At 40.9% G+C, this 15,053-nt stretch overlaps 1 long non-coding RNA gene across 1 annotated transcript; it reads left to right on the forward strand.

The window, feature by feature from the left end:
- Positions 1–10,664: 10,664 nt before the first annotated feature.
- LOC125494111 (uncharacterized) lies at positions 10,665–12,051 on the forward strand. Its single transcript, XR_008967319.1, has 2 exons — positions 10,665–11,074; positions 11,489–12,051. It is a non-coding gene; the product is annotated as an uncharacterized LOC125494111 (long non-coding RNA).
- The last annotated feature ends 3,002 nt before the right edge of the window (positions 12,052–15,053 follow it).

Consider the following 15,053-nt stretch of genomic DNA (forward strand, 5'->3'; position numbering starts at 1 on the left):
TATGTTCTTACCTTGTTTTCTTTGCAGGACTTGGTGCAATAGTTTCGCAAATCCCTGAACAAGCTGAAAGGTTAGCTGGATTATTCAAGCTGCCCCTTGAAGACCGTACTTACCTTACTCCTGCTGAGATTATACCTCTAGATTCCAAAGTCTCGTCCCGCACAGATTCAATGTCTTCAGGTAAACATTTATTATGAATTCGCTTTCTAGTTTTGGGCATTACTCCGATCTCTGGTTGACCTAGATATTTCATACAACGCAAATCAGATCCAGCAACCTCTCTGATGAAGATGCCATGGACAGACTTAAGAATAGGAAAAGATCAGCAGCCTCATCTAGCCAATCGCATTCTGAAAAACCACCTCAGAAACACCTACACTAATCTACTACTCCAGCTATCATCAACATCCCAGCTGAGGCTTCCAAGGTTGATAGGGATGAATTCATTGTGAGCTTACCTACTGAATTCTTAGCCGAAGAAGGTTTAGAAGGTGGGATCTGGCCCTCAGCTGAAAATCTTCTTTTCTTGACTGCGCATAAGAGGCTTAAGGGGTAAGACCCGGAGGTTACCTTGAATCACGCAGTACAATTGTCACTGTAGGTAAGCCATGACTTGTTGACTATTTTTTGGGCAGACGTCAGGTTACAACGTTTGTATTACTAATCATGCTTTGTTTCAATGTATATCAGGCTGCTCAAAACTGTCTTGCTGCTCAGGACAGCTTACAGAGTGTAGCTTCCCTTTCTGCTAAGGTGACCCGCCTCCAATAAGAGAATCTAAGCCTTGAAGTAGATCTTGAGAGAGATAAGAAGGCAAAGCTAGATGCTGAAGATAAGCTGACTACAGAGGTGCGTCTTATTGAGAAGGAGAGGCTGGATAAGGACCAGAAGGTGGCCACAGCTGAGAAGGAAGTGAAAGATGCTAAGGAGGAAATTGAACGCCTCAAGGAAGAACTGGCAGCAGCTCAGAATACTATCAAAGATGCTGACGAAAGAGTCATGGACGTCCAAGCTGAGGCGAATATCATTGAAACTGCTAAGCTGGCATATTTAATACGCTTTAAGAAGCTGGATGACAAAGGCATCAATTCCTACATTGATAGGTATCAGAAGTTGGATTCCATGGCAGCTTGGAAACCTTAACTGCCGGTGGCAAGTCAACTGATGCTGAAGCTTCAACGGCGGAACCTCCAGATGCAGCTGCCTAGCTGCAAGGTGACAAGAACAAGGTCGCTGGAGATGATGCTAGCGTAGTTTCTTAGTTATTTTCTGCAGATATCTTTCATTTGTTTTGAACAATTTTTACCGTTACCTATGGTGGTAAAGTGTTCTTGTAGGAACAAGCTTGCTTTTGAACTTTTGACTTTTGACTAGAAGAAATAACTCTTTTGCATGCATATTCATATTGTTAGCTTTGCTAGAATTATTACTTAGTGTACTCGAGTTTTACTTTAGTTGGGCCCGTTTCCTTGGTGCTACGACCATACAGCTAAATCCAGGTGCTTCAACCTTTAGCTTGTGACTAGGTGCTGCAACCTTCTTGCGCTATCTGCACGTGGGTAAAACCAGGGTTGGCCATTGGTATGACTAACGGCCCTCCGATGCTTAAGTCAGTATTTTTCTTACAAAATATATAAGCATAAATTCATAAGTGTAGAAGGATTATGCTTACCTGGTGGACCAATGTCCCAGCTGGGAACTCTGGTTACCTTTGCTTGATATTCTGGCGTTTGCGGCCGGTAGATAACCTGGTTCTCGCCCCAGGTTAAAAATAGTATAACTTGAGGTGAGAAACATTCCAGCTTCCAGGTATCGTTTTTCCTTCCTTAGTGACTAGGCGATAAGCACCCTTTCCAACTACTTGGTCAATTAGGTAAGGACCTTCCCAGCTGATTCCTAGCTTGCCTGCATTCAGTTCTTGGGTGTTCTGGAATACCTTTCTAAGAGCCCAGTCTCCCACCTTAAACACTTTGGCTTTTACGTTTTTATTGAAGCTGTGAGCCACTACCTGCTACGTAAGCAGCCATTCTTACCAGCGCGTTGTCTCTTAGCTCCTCAATAGTGTGAAGGTCATAACTAAGCTCGTCATTGTTGGCTTCTGGAGTCAGCAGGCCATACCTAGCTGTGGTAATAGTCACTTCTGCAGGTAACACAGCTTCGCAGCCATACACGAGGGAAAAGGGAGTCCTTCCTGTTGCGCCTCTTGGTGTTGTTCTGTTGGCCCATAGTACTTTAGGTAACTCTTCTACCCATTTTCCTTTCTTGGCTTTTAATCGTCTCTTGATACCATTGATGACCTTATTACTGGACTTAGCTTGCCCATTTGCTTGTGGGTACCTGGGTGTCAAGGTTACCAGGTTGATGTTACACTCATGGCAAAACTGCCTCATTTTATCACTTATAAACTGTGATCCATTATCACAGGTGATCTCACTTGGCTTTAGTGTGTAAAAAAGCTATTACTTCTTTGTCTCTTACCTGCTGGTATGCCCCTGCTTCAATCCATTTAAAGAAGTAGTCTGTTAATGCTTGCATAAAGACCTTTTGTCCTGGGGCGTCAGGTAATTTTCCCATGATGTCCATGCCCCACCTCATGAAAGGCTAGGGAGTTAAGGTGGGATGTAATACCTCAACTGGTTGATGGGACATATCTGCATGCTTTTGGCAGCTTTCGCACTTATGCACGTACCTCTTTGCGTCCAGGCGCATTGTTGGCCAATAGTACCCGTAAGCTAGAATCTTGTTTGACAAGATTCATCCTGCTGCGTGGGATCCACATTCTCCTTCATGAAATTCTTTGAGCGTGGACTTCCATTGGTATTTCTCTAAGCATCTTTGCAGCAAGTCATGGCTGACATAAGCTCGTTTGAATAGAATACCGGAGATGACATGATACCTAGTAGCTTTCATTCTCAATTTTCTAGCTTCCAGCTTGTATTCTAGTAGGATACCTTTTTCCAAGTATTCGAGTATTGGCTGGGTCCAGCTGGCACTTTCTTCACTGCTATCATCATGTCGCGTAGCGTTTACCTGCTTGGTGATAGCTGGCTCTGCTAAGTGAGCTATTGGTATTGACTTGAAGTTGCATTTTCTGAGCGCTGATCCCAGGTTGGCTAGGGCGTCGACTTTGGTATTCTGGTCCCTTGGAATCTGCCTTAAGTTGAACTCTTTGAATAACTAGGCTTTTTCTTTGAGCAAGTCCAGGTACGACGCCGTTTTGGAATCCTTGGTCGCGTACTCTCCTTTTACCTGGCTTACTATTAGTAGTGAATCACTAAACACATGTAAGTTATTAGCTTTTAAATCATACGCTAATATCATGCCTGCAATTAAAGCTTCGTACTCAGCTTCATTGTTAGTAGCTTTAAAATCACAACATATAGCATGCAATATCATGTCTCCTTGTGGCGACTTTAGGACTATACCCAAGCCAGCCCATCTAAAATATGAGGATCCGTCCACATACAACTGCCAGGTTCCAGACTTACCTACTTGGTTGATGTGACGCACTTCCTCTTCATCTGCGGCTGCTAGGTCAGGATTGAAGTCTGCCACAAAGTCAGCTAAAGCTTCGGATTTTATAGTTGTTCTAGGTAAGTACTTGATGTCGTGTGCGCTTAAGGATATAGCCCATTTGGCCATTCTCCCTGAGCACTCTGGCTTTCTCAGTACAGCTTTAATAGGGTAATTAGTCATAACATGAATAAGATGAGATTCAAAGTAATGTCTCAGCTTGCGTGATGCCATATATAAAGCTAACACTAACTTTTCTAGTGATGTGTACCTGATTTCGGCATCCAACAAGGATTTACTTACGTAATACACTTGAAGTTGTTGGCTTTCAGCTTCCCTAGATAGCACTGCACAAACTGCTTTGCTGCCGACAACTAGATAAAGCTGAAGCGTCTAACCTGCAGCTGGCTTCGAGAGCAATGGCGGTTGGGCCAAGTAAGTTTTCAGATTTTGCAATGCAGCTTCATGTTCGGTCGTCCAGTCGAAACCATTGTTCTTCATCACCACGTGGTAGAATAGATGGCACTTTTCGGAAGATCTAGATATGAACCGGTTGAACGCAGCTACTCTTCTTGTCAGCTTCTGGACTTCTTTTAAGTTTCGGGGCGATTGGATGTTAATTAGTGCTTGCACTTGGCAGGGACTAGCTTTTATGCCTCGCTGGGTGACAATGTACCCCAGAAAACTTTCCTGCAGGTACCTCAAAAGAACATTTGGTGGGCTTAAGTTTCATTCCATACCTTTTTAGGACCTCGAAAGTATCTTGCATTTGGGCAACATGATCTTCAGCTTGCTTTGTTTTTACTAGCATATCGTCTATGTAGACTTCCATTGTATCTCCCAGCTGCTTCTCGAACATTTTGTTAACTAGTCGCTGGTAGGTGGCACCTGCATTTTTGAATCCAAAAGGCATCACTTTATAGTAATATATACCTCTTTCTGTCATGAATGTTGTCTTCTCTTGGTCTTCCGGATCCGTTAGTATCTTATTGTAGCCAGAATATGCATCTAGGAAAGTTAATCTCTCGTGCCTAGTTGTCGCGTCCACCAATGCATCAATATGTGGTAGCGGGAAAGGATCATATGGGCATGCCTTGTTGAGGTCGGTGAAATCAATACATACTCGCCATTTGCCGTTCTTTTTACCAACGACCACCACATTTGCTAGCCAATCTGGGTACTTGACTTCCCTGATCTTTCCATCTTTTAGTGACTTCTCTACTTCTTCGTTGACTATCAGGTTCCTTTCTGGTGCGAATTTCCTCCTTTTTTGCTTAATAGGCTTGGAGTTGGGGTCGACGTTCAATTTATGAGTGATGATGTCAGGTTCGATGCCTACCATATCTTCATGGCTCCATACGAAACAGCTTATGTTTTTTCTTAGGAACTCAATGATCCGCTCTCTTTCTTCAGCTGGTAGGGATGCCCCAATCTGAACGGTCTGTTCTGGCCTTGCTGGGTCCAGCACTACCTCATCTACATCTTGCTCTATGGGCTTGGCGGGTGCTAGACCTTGCTGTAATTGCTAGCTGGCTTCTTTCTTTGCTTTGAGGGATATGCTATAACATTCTCTTGCCAGCTTCCGGTCGCCTTTGATTTCTTGTACTCCCCATTTGGTAGGGAATTTGATAGTCTGATGATATGTGGATGGCACAGCTCGCATGTGGTGAATTAATCCATGGCGTCCCCATGATGATGTTGTATGCCGAGGGACAATCTACCACACTGAATTTTGTCTGCAGGTTGACTCCTTTTGCGTAGGTGGGCAATTTGATTTCTCCGAGCGTTCTAGCTGGCTCGCCATTGAATCCGTATAGGATGGTTGCCCTTTTGATGATATCAGCTTCCTGCAGTCCCATACTTTCAAGGGCATTTCTGAACATGATGTTAGCTGAGCTGCCGTTATCTATCAACACTCTCATAATTAGACAGTTGCTGACGGTGAGGGACACGACAAGGCCGTCATGATGATCAGCTTCTTCATCTCCATCCTCCTCGTCAAAGCTGATGGTCATAATTCTGAGCTTCTTTTCCTCTGCATTTATGTATTGCTTTGGTACAGCTTTGGAGCCTTCTTGGGCGAATCTTTTAGCTGCAGAGTAAGTTAGTCCACATATTTTCGATCCACCAGAGATAGAATTAATTACCTTATCATGTGTAGGCTCAGGTGGAGGACATGACTGATCTGGCTAGGGCCAGACTTATCTCCCTGCTGCCCTTTCTTTCCCATGAGGTGCTCTATGTAACCTTTCTTCAGCAACCAGGCCACTTCTTTCTTGAGGGCGTTGGAGTCCTCCGTACGATAACCATGGTCGCCATGGTAACTGCATCACTTGGTGGTGTACTTTTCGCTATCTGGCCTATCGCTCTTGTGTGGCCATCTGGTTATTGTTCCCAACTTTTCAAGCGAGTTCACTATGCCTCATGCGTCCACGTTAAAGCAATAGGAAACAATAGATGGATAATCATTCTCAGCTGACTTACCTGTGGCCTTATTGGCTACGTTGTTGGTTTCGCGCTTTTGATAAGGTTGGTGACGCCAATCGTTCTTTTTTTGGCTTTGGGCCTTGCGGTCATAGCTAGACTCACATCCATATCTAGACACTTCGTCTTCTTTGACGCGGATTTCGGACATGGCTCTGGCCCTAACTTCCTCGAAGGTGCTACAGGGGTACTTGTTAGCTCATAATATAGCCTGGATATGTATGTTAAACCCCTTACTTCTTAATGCTTCAATGGTAGTAGGAATGTCGAGGCTTTTGACTGATATCATTTCCTTGTTGAATCGGTCCAGGTACTGCCTCACAGCTTCGTTTGTTTTCTGAGTGATCCGGTACAGGCCGCCTGTGTGTTTCTCCAGGACCCTGCCGCTAGCAAATTGCAGATAAAACTTGTTAATCAAAGCAGCAAAATTTGGGATATTACCTGATTTTAGGCTGATCAACCATTGTAGAGCTGGTCCAGATAAGGTGGCTCCAAACGATTTGCACATAGTTGCCTCTAGGCGGTGCTCAGGAATGGATAAGGTCCACATGTTCTACTTGTACTGCGCCACATGATCATAGGGGTCTGCAGCTCCATCATACAACTTATGAGGTTGGGATACATTGATCTTTTTGGGGATCCTGGCTCTTGTGATTTCATTAACGAAGGGGAACTGCACATAGCCGTTGGGGGATTCTTCAGCCATAGTAGTTGGTGCTCCAGGTAGCTTCGCCAGCATACGGAGTATCTTCCTATTCTGAGACTCCAGGAGCGCCATCTTCTTAACGGCAGGATCTGTTTCCTCTTCCTCCTCGTCGGACCTGGCCTCGTTCCCTTCGTCTTTGCTGGTGCTGGAATCGTTGAGATTGAGGTTCCGGGGGATCAATCCTTGGGCGCCTTGCTGCTTTTGACGGACTCCAGCTCTTTCCTGAGATTATCAATAGTTTGCTGAGATTCGGATTTAACGCGGCGAAGATCTTCCTGAGCTTTCAGCAAAGCGGCTTTCATCATTTCGACAGAATCATCAACCATTTTTTTTTTAATGATATGCGTATATTTTCTTTTTGAGATTTTTGTGGAAATTTAGCTGTAGAGCCCCACGATGGGCGCCAAACTGTTTATGCTAAATTCTGCACAGGCAAAACTTAGCTGAGGATCAACAGCTAATTAAGATTTAGCTAGCAACAGGAAGGGTGGCTAGCTGCAAAATAAATAACGCAATGAAAACAAGACACCAAAGATGGTGACACAGAAAACCCCATGAATAAGAGTGAAAAACCGCGGGTGGAAATGAGTCCACCAATCCACTATATCAGAGAGTTACATCTTAGACTTAGTACTTTTTGAATGTTGTAGATAGCAAAAATATAATGAATGTAAATGATCTGAACTTATGTTTTTCTTAGATGATTTCTTCCCCCTATTTATACAAATGAATTTCTACTTAACGTTGCTTAATCTACCCGTTGATAACTGATTCCTATTCTTCCGCCATTATCTCCTAAAATCGAGGGAGCGACTCCTTTTTCTGCTCAACCATGAGTCTTGTCCTATTTTTTAGGCAGGAGCTACTGTGGCAATATCTCTTTGACCGATTCTTACTTAATGAACACACGCTTAGTCTGAAATATCTTCTGGATGCTCCCAATTGCTGCTACCTGACTCTTCTTAGCTTTCCTTCAGATAACTGTGTCAGATGTCCTACATGCATTTTCCAGCTTAAGCAAATATTAGGACATAACAAACTTTAAGTTTCCAAGAGGCTTCATTGTCTCCTAGTGAACTCTTAAAAGCTCAACAAAACACTCATCAATATTAAAAAAATTGCCATCTTTTATTTTCTGTAATTTTCAATCCAAAGTGTATTATAAGTTTCTAATCATCTCTATTAATCTACCATGACTATGTAAGTTCATAGCAGACGCTAGATCAATATATTACATCTGACATAAAACACATGACTTTTAAGTTTCAACCGTCTTTAATACCAAATTCTAGCATTTTAACAAGCAACACATGTATGTATGCATAAATTTTAATTTGGTGGGTGGAAGCCTAAATTGGAGGATACTTACCTTGCTCCACCCTCAAATGGAACCTTGTAGGACTTATTCGAAAGTTTGAACAACCCTATGAAGTTTTTAACAAAATCAGGGGAGATATATTTCCATAAAAGTGCATCAAGTTGTGATATATTTCCTATATCAGTTCAATGTGAACCTGAAGATTACTTTTGAACAAGTAATATTAAAAAATGATTTCGATGGAAAAATCGACATAACCCTAGCTGAGGCTCTATATAAGGAGCCTCTGATCCCTTGTTTTGCTTTCATCCTGCAACAAAAACAATTATTCCTCACAATCACACTGTCACACTAGTGTAGGGGCAAGAAAACTCTGTGAGGGACCTAAAAGAGAGAAAAAGAGGAAATCACATTCCCACAATGCGGAAGAGGAAGAGAAAATGGTTGATTCAGAGTGGTATTGTTACCGCAATATTCATCAAGTCAGTGACTCACCTGATGTTATAGTAATCTAGCAATCCTTTCTGTAATTAAGGTATCTTTCTGTCCAATATGTGATATTTGCCTCGAAATTTTTTAAAAAATCTCTGTTTTTTTCCCAGGTGTACATAAGTTATTGCTCTAGAAGACCTTTTGGCTTTCGTACCTCTATATTTTGTGTGCGGTGTTGAATTCGCACGGCAAATTCTTGAGTCCGTCTTTGGTGAGACGGTCTCATGTCAGTGTTAACGTGAGACTGCTGATGTCATGCTGACATCATGTACGTGTATCAAACCAGCAGTAAATTAGTTAAGTGCTTGCACTTATTAGTTATGCTAGCGTTAAATTGCTTCTAAATGAATTAGTTAAGCGCTGAATTATATATTAGTTAAACGCTGACGTATTTTAGTTAAGCACTCAAGTATATTAGTTATTATATCAGAAAAAATACTTAGACCAGCCTGTAAAGCGCTTGGGCTAGACGCCAATACATGCTTATTTTGACAGGTCTCACGTTAAGACTAACGTGAGACCGTCTTTTATAAGACTTTGTGCAAATTCTTTCACATATAAAGGATTAATGCAAATTAATTTTTTCAATCGACTTATCTTGTTAGTAAGAGATATTTCAATAAATTAAATGAAATTTTGCAACTTATGTAATTTATATGTTTATTGCAGCACCTGGGCTGAAGAGCTCTGTAATATGCAAGAAGGGTGCTAAGGAGACTGCCCTTGGGCTTAGGAAGCTAGACTAAATGTGGTTTACGCTTTCTCTGCGGTCGGCCCATCCGCAATTCTGTCCAATACTGCAGCTTCTTTGCCATTTCAGCCGTGCTGTGTTTTACAGTTGCCAGTAATTACAAGGGAAAAGCTTGCACAATTATACAATATAGACGATCTCCTTTCTTCTTACGCACGTTATCATTGGAGTACGTCAAACTTAGTTCATCAGATATGAACAATAGCACCAGCCTAATAATTCTTTTTGCAAATGTAATCCAACAAGAAATTCACTGTTAGAGCTAATAGTTCAGATCAAAGAAAGTATTTCCCAGTAATCAAATTGTTAGGTCTTGCTAGTTGCAGCGAAACTCAAGCTCACCTTTTATTATTGTGGTCAATGAGACTAGTATCCTTCATGGATCATCATAGCAATATAGCATAATATTGAGTTTGAACAAATGAACTTTGATACCAACCTTACCCACCTGAAGAATTAGAAATGTTGTGCCATTTAATTTACAGTTTTTACATTTGCCTTTATTTTGCATAGATTCATCTTTATTCAGTGTGTTACACCCTTTCTTCTGCAACATGCTTGAGTAAGTAATTATCGAGTAATATAAACACCTGAAATTGAGTGCCTAAGGTGTTACTAGCTAGTCTTTAAAATGGCTCAATTAAAATGGTCTTGTCTAAAGCTACCGGATCACATTGGAGTACTGATTTTCGGCTGATTTGGCTTTAGGATTCACATAACCTTTTGGCAGTATTTGTTTAGCAACGTAACCTAGACGCAATGTATTTAATTGATTGACTGATCTTGGCTACTGGCTAGGATACTAGCAGATGTACAGGCATAGGCTAGGATTGGAGACTAGGATCTTTCCGCAAATATAACCTTGTTGCAAAGTCACATACTAAGTTGATCAGTTCCTTGGAGATAACATGAAAACAAGTGAAAACCATTGTTGAAACCTGAAACAACCTTGAAATCTCACTATCTCAGCAAAAAGACAAGATTGAGGGGGAAAAAAATGAAGTGTTTTCTTTTTTTTTTTTTTTGGTAAAAATGTAAGAAATATTATTACCAAAAAGCATCAAAGCTCGAGCTTACACCAAAGTATTACAGCAAGTCAGCAACAACCAAAAACAACCAGATACATCAAAACAAAACAACACAATCCAGCCAAACAACTGAGCTTAGCAGCACAAAAAAAAAAAACTAGTTCCACCAGGCGTTATCCCCTGCTAACTCAGGAAACCAAAGCTTTTCGCTGTTACTCCATTCACGGGACATCTTCCCCTTGACATGAATATACACATCAAACTGAATTTGCTTAATAACAAACTCAAGCCTCCACACAACATTCTCGCATAAAGTATGGTTCCTAGTTTTCCAGATTTGATAAGCAGTAGCAGTAAGACAAGCATAAGGAGTTAAGTACATAGGAGGGTACTCAACTTTGCTAAAAGTTCCAGTTAAGGTACTGAACTTTCAAAAGTTCCAGTTAAGGTACTGAAATTGGATGGCCGTTACTTTTGGGTGAATTTCTGTCAAATGCACCGTTTGGTACATTTTCCTAGGCGCGTGTGCAACACGAAACGCCACCTAATGATTACTTTTAATGAGGCGGTTTATTTCGCGGGTATTTATCTCAACTCTCTGTATTCATTGTCTTTATTTACTTTCCTTCTCTCACTGTTCATATTTACTTTCCTTCTTTCACTCTCCTTATTCAAATCACTGCAACTCTTTGTCCTCTTCATTTACGCCATTTATAATCATAGTATGTGGCCAACACCAAAACCTCCAAAATTCCCAAGAATTACAGAGACTTCAGAAGAAGGTATATTCTTCTTCATTTACTCCTTTTTTTTGTACAGAACTTCATTTACTCCTTTTTTTTTTTACAGAACTTCATTTATTTCTTTTGTTTTCCTTTTTAGTACTTTTTGGTTACCTTTTTGGTTGTTGTGTGTAACTGGAGCAAAAAGGTATTTTTGGTTGTTTTCTTGTTTAAAAAGGCGATTTTTGGAACTAGTTTAAGTTGTTTTTTGTTGGATTTGTTTGTTGCATGTTGATGACGCTTAGGGTTTGATGTTTAGTAAAATAATTTTTTTTTGTAATTGGGATTTGGGTTTTGCAGATTGTGTGATTGTGAATTGTTTATGAAGTTTAATTGTTAAACTTAAAGTATAATTTATACAGATTAGGGTTAAGTGAAATTTTATTAATTTTTTATGTTTCTGTTAATGACTAGGTATGGAAGCTTTTACCCATGCACACCCTCTTTGTTCGAATCAAGATATCCTAGTGACCCACATTTTCTCTAGGGTAAGGTGGGAGGATCAGTACAAGCTTGAGCTGACTTGTAAGAAATGGAGGCTTTGGTGGAGACTCAGAACTTATGGGAGTAGTCATTATTTCTGGCTTAATGATCGTAGGCACATTGAGAAGTGGATAATAGATGATATTATCTACAACAATGGGAGGACCTCCATGCTTGGATCAACAAGGACATGACTCAGTACTTTGATGGGTTTCCATGGTTGTTCAAAGAGGATTGAAGATGAAGGATGTTGGTGTTTTTTTTTTTGGGTTGGGTTAGGTTTGTTTTGCCTCTGTCATAGCAGTAGGAGGGGTAGAATGTGACAGCCACTGGCTTTATTTAGGGTGGTTGTCACTGCTATGACAGATTTGTTTTGTTGTTTATGAATGCAAGCTCCAAAAAAACTTTAATATGTTCTGTAATTGGTTGGAGCTTGCCAATTTTTGTACTTGTTAGTATATAAATATATATGAATGGTTTTATGGATCCTACAATATCATTGGTGTTCTTCCATTCCTTGCACTTACTTTAGTATATAAATTTTTGTATGACAGATTTTATGGAAATAAAACCTTGCATAAGTGTGCACCATGGTGGAGAGTGGTTTGTACATGGTGACATTAGATACGAAGGTGGTCAAGTAAGTGTGTTTGAAAACTTACCTGATAATGTTGATGCTTCATATGTAAAACAAATCATAGACAACTTGGGTTATAATAACATCATTAAGCTGCATTTTGTTGATCCTAGGAAAGACTTTAGTACTGGTATTAGATTCTTGGGCTATGCTAAGCAATTATTTGATCCATTTTTAGCACTACTTTTACAATACAAGCTTGTACATGTGTACACAGAACATGCAATAGTTAGGCCATTTGGGGTGGGTAATGGATGGAGTGGAGTTGGGTCAATTCATTGTGGTGAAGGGTCCTTTGTGCAATTGTTGTTGTGATGGAGATGAGGCATTGGTCCCTGAAAATACTGGCCATACTAGACCCCAAACCCATGTAGATATAGACTATGATACAGAAGGCACAGATGAGGATGATGATGAATTAGTTAGTGCCAGGACCAAAGTCAGTGATGAAAAGAAAAAACAACAGTCTTATGATGAAGAAATAGAGATGTTAAAAAGAGTATCTGAACTAAGGGATTAGGAGAAAATCTGTTTGATGGTGACTTTGAAGGTGATACTGATCTTGACAGTCATAGTGAAGATGAAGATGAGGAGTATGGGTACTTAGAAGCTGCACCTTCAAAAAAAATAACAGCCAGTTGCAGCAAAGGGGTAGATGGAGAGGATGTTGGAGTTGAGTGTAAGTTTTTTGTAGGACAACAGTTTGAGAATGCAAAGACTTTCAGAAAAGCATTAATTGACTACTCAATTGAGATTGGGAGAGAACTACCATTCACTAGGAATGACCCCAACAGGGTAGGTGCTAGATGCATGAACAAGGAAAAAGGATGTCCTTGGAGAATTTGGGCTTCAATGGAGAAGTTTAAGAGAAACTTTATGGTGAAAACATTGGTGCCCAAGCACACTTGTGGAAGAGCCCCTAAAAACAGAAACATGACAGCTACTTGGATTGCTCAAAATTACAAGAGCAAGTTCAAAATAAATCCTTATCTGAGGCTACAAGATATAATAGAGACAGTCTGGCTAGAGTGGGGGATTAGGGTCAGCAGAGGTGTAGCTTACAGAGCTCGGAGGAGGGGCAAAGTTTGATTGTAGGGGAGTATATGGAGCAATATACCTTGCTGCCAAGGTATGCTGCAGAGATAAAAAAAAGTAACCCGGTAATACAGTGATAATTAAGATGGATGGAAATATTTTTGAAAGAATGTACATTTGTTTTGAGGCACTGAAAAAGGGGTTCATAGCTGGATGTAGGCCTTTTATATCTCTTGATGGATGTTTCTTAAAAGGACCCTATGGTGGACAACTTTTAGTTGCTGTTGGGAGGGATGGGAACAACCAAATGTTCCAATTGCATGGGCAGTAGTAGAGGTTGAATCAACTTCTAGTTGGACATGGTTTTTGACATTTTTAGGGGAGGATTTATTATCAAATGAAGGTGCTGGTTACACTTTCATGTCTGATCAGCAGAAAGGTTTATTGAAGGCTGTGTCAGATGTGTTTCCCCAAGCTGAGAGTAGGGTATGTGCAAGGCATGTTTATTGTAACTTCAGAGGGGTGTTTGGTGGTGGCTTAGAGTATAGGAAGCAGTTCTGGATCATGGCTAAGAGCACCACAGAAAATGAATTTTTCCTTAACTTAGAGAGATGAGGATAATATCTAATGCAGCTGCTGATGATCCCTAAATAGGAACTACAAGAAATGGTGTAGAGCCTTCTACACTCCTCTATCTTGTTGTGATAGTGTGGATAACAACATGAGTGAGGTTTTCAATGCCTACATATTGAACTCAAGGCATAAACCTAAATTACTATGTTGGAAGACATCAGGGAGGGGATAATGGAGAGGCTACACAAGAAGAGGGATCAAATAGGGAAGAAAGAGATGCTGTTGTGTCCAAGAATACAACAGCAAGTTGAGAAGCACAAGATTGGTGCTAGGGGATGGAATGCATTCTGGGATGGGGGTTCTGTTATGGGGTGAGGGAAGGGACAACACAAACAAAATATGTTGTGAATTTGGAAGCTAGAACTGCAGTGTAATGCATGGCAAATAAGTGGGATTCCATGCAAACATGCAGTGGTTGCAATTTGGAACAAAGTTGATCAACCAGAACATTATGTTAACCCATTCTTCACCAAATCAGTGTATTTGAAGGCATATGACTACTTGTTGGAGCCTATAAATGGAGCAGAAGAGTGGCCTAGTTCAGAAACTTTGGTAAATGCACCAAAACTCAAGAAAGTGCACAATAGGCGCCAAGTGAAGAGAAGGAAGGCAGCTGGAGAAGTTACAAGTTCAGGGAAATTGAAAAAAACAGGCTCAGTAATGACATGCAGCCTATGTGGTGTTCAAGGGCATAACAAGAGAGGTTGCAAGAATGTACCTACAGAGTCTGTGCGCATGGGTGCAAGTGAGTCAACTAGTAGCCGTGCACAGAATGTACTTCCATGCACCATAGAGGTGTAGGTGTATACACCTACCCAAGTGGCTACCAAAGAGTTGCTACTCTCAACCACAGCAGCCACCACGACAGCAGCCACCACAGCACCACCACAGCAACAGCAGCCACCACAACAGCCACCTACTCAACCCCTCAATCACACAATCCCACAAAGAAGAGTAGCATGTTATTCAGATTATGAGGGTGAGCAGACCATATATTCATTCAGCCAAGAATACTCATTTAGCCAGTCACAACCAGGGGGTTCACAAGCTTCACAAACAATAACTAGCCAAGCCTTACAGGTATGTGATTTGATTGAATTAGCTAACATTTTCTTAACTTATAATCTGCACATGTATTCTGAATTAGTTTGTTATATATATTCAGGACCTAGCAATGGCTAGAAGGATGCA

This window comes from Beta vulgaris, chromosome 8 (genome assembly GCF_026745355.1).
Source record: "Beta vulgaris subsp. vulgaris cultivar EL10 chromosome 8, EL10.2, whole genome shotgun sequence".
Classification (NCBI taxonomy): Eukaryota; Viridiplantae; Streptophyta; class Magnoliopsida; order Caryophyllales; family Amaranthaceae; genus Beta; species Beta vulgaris.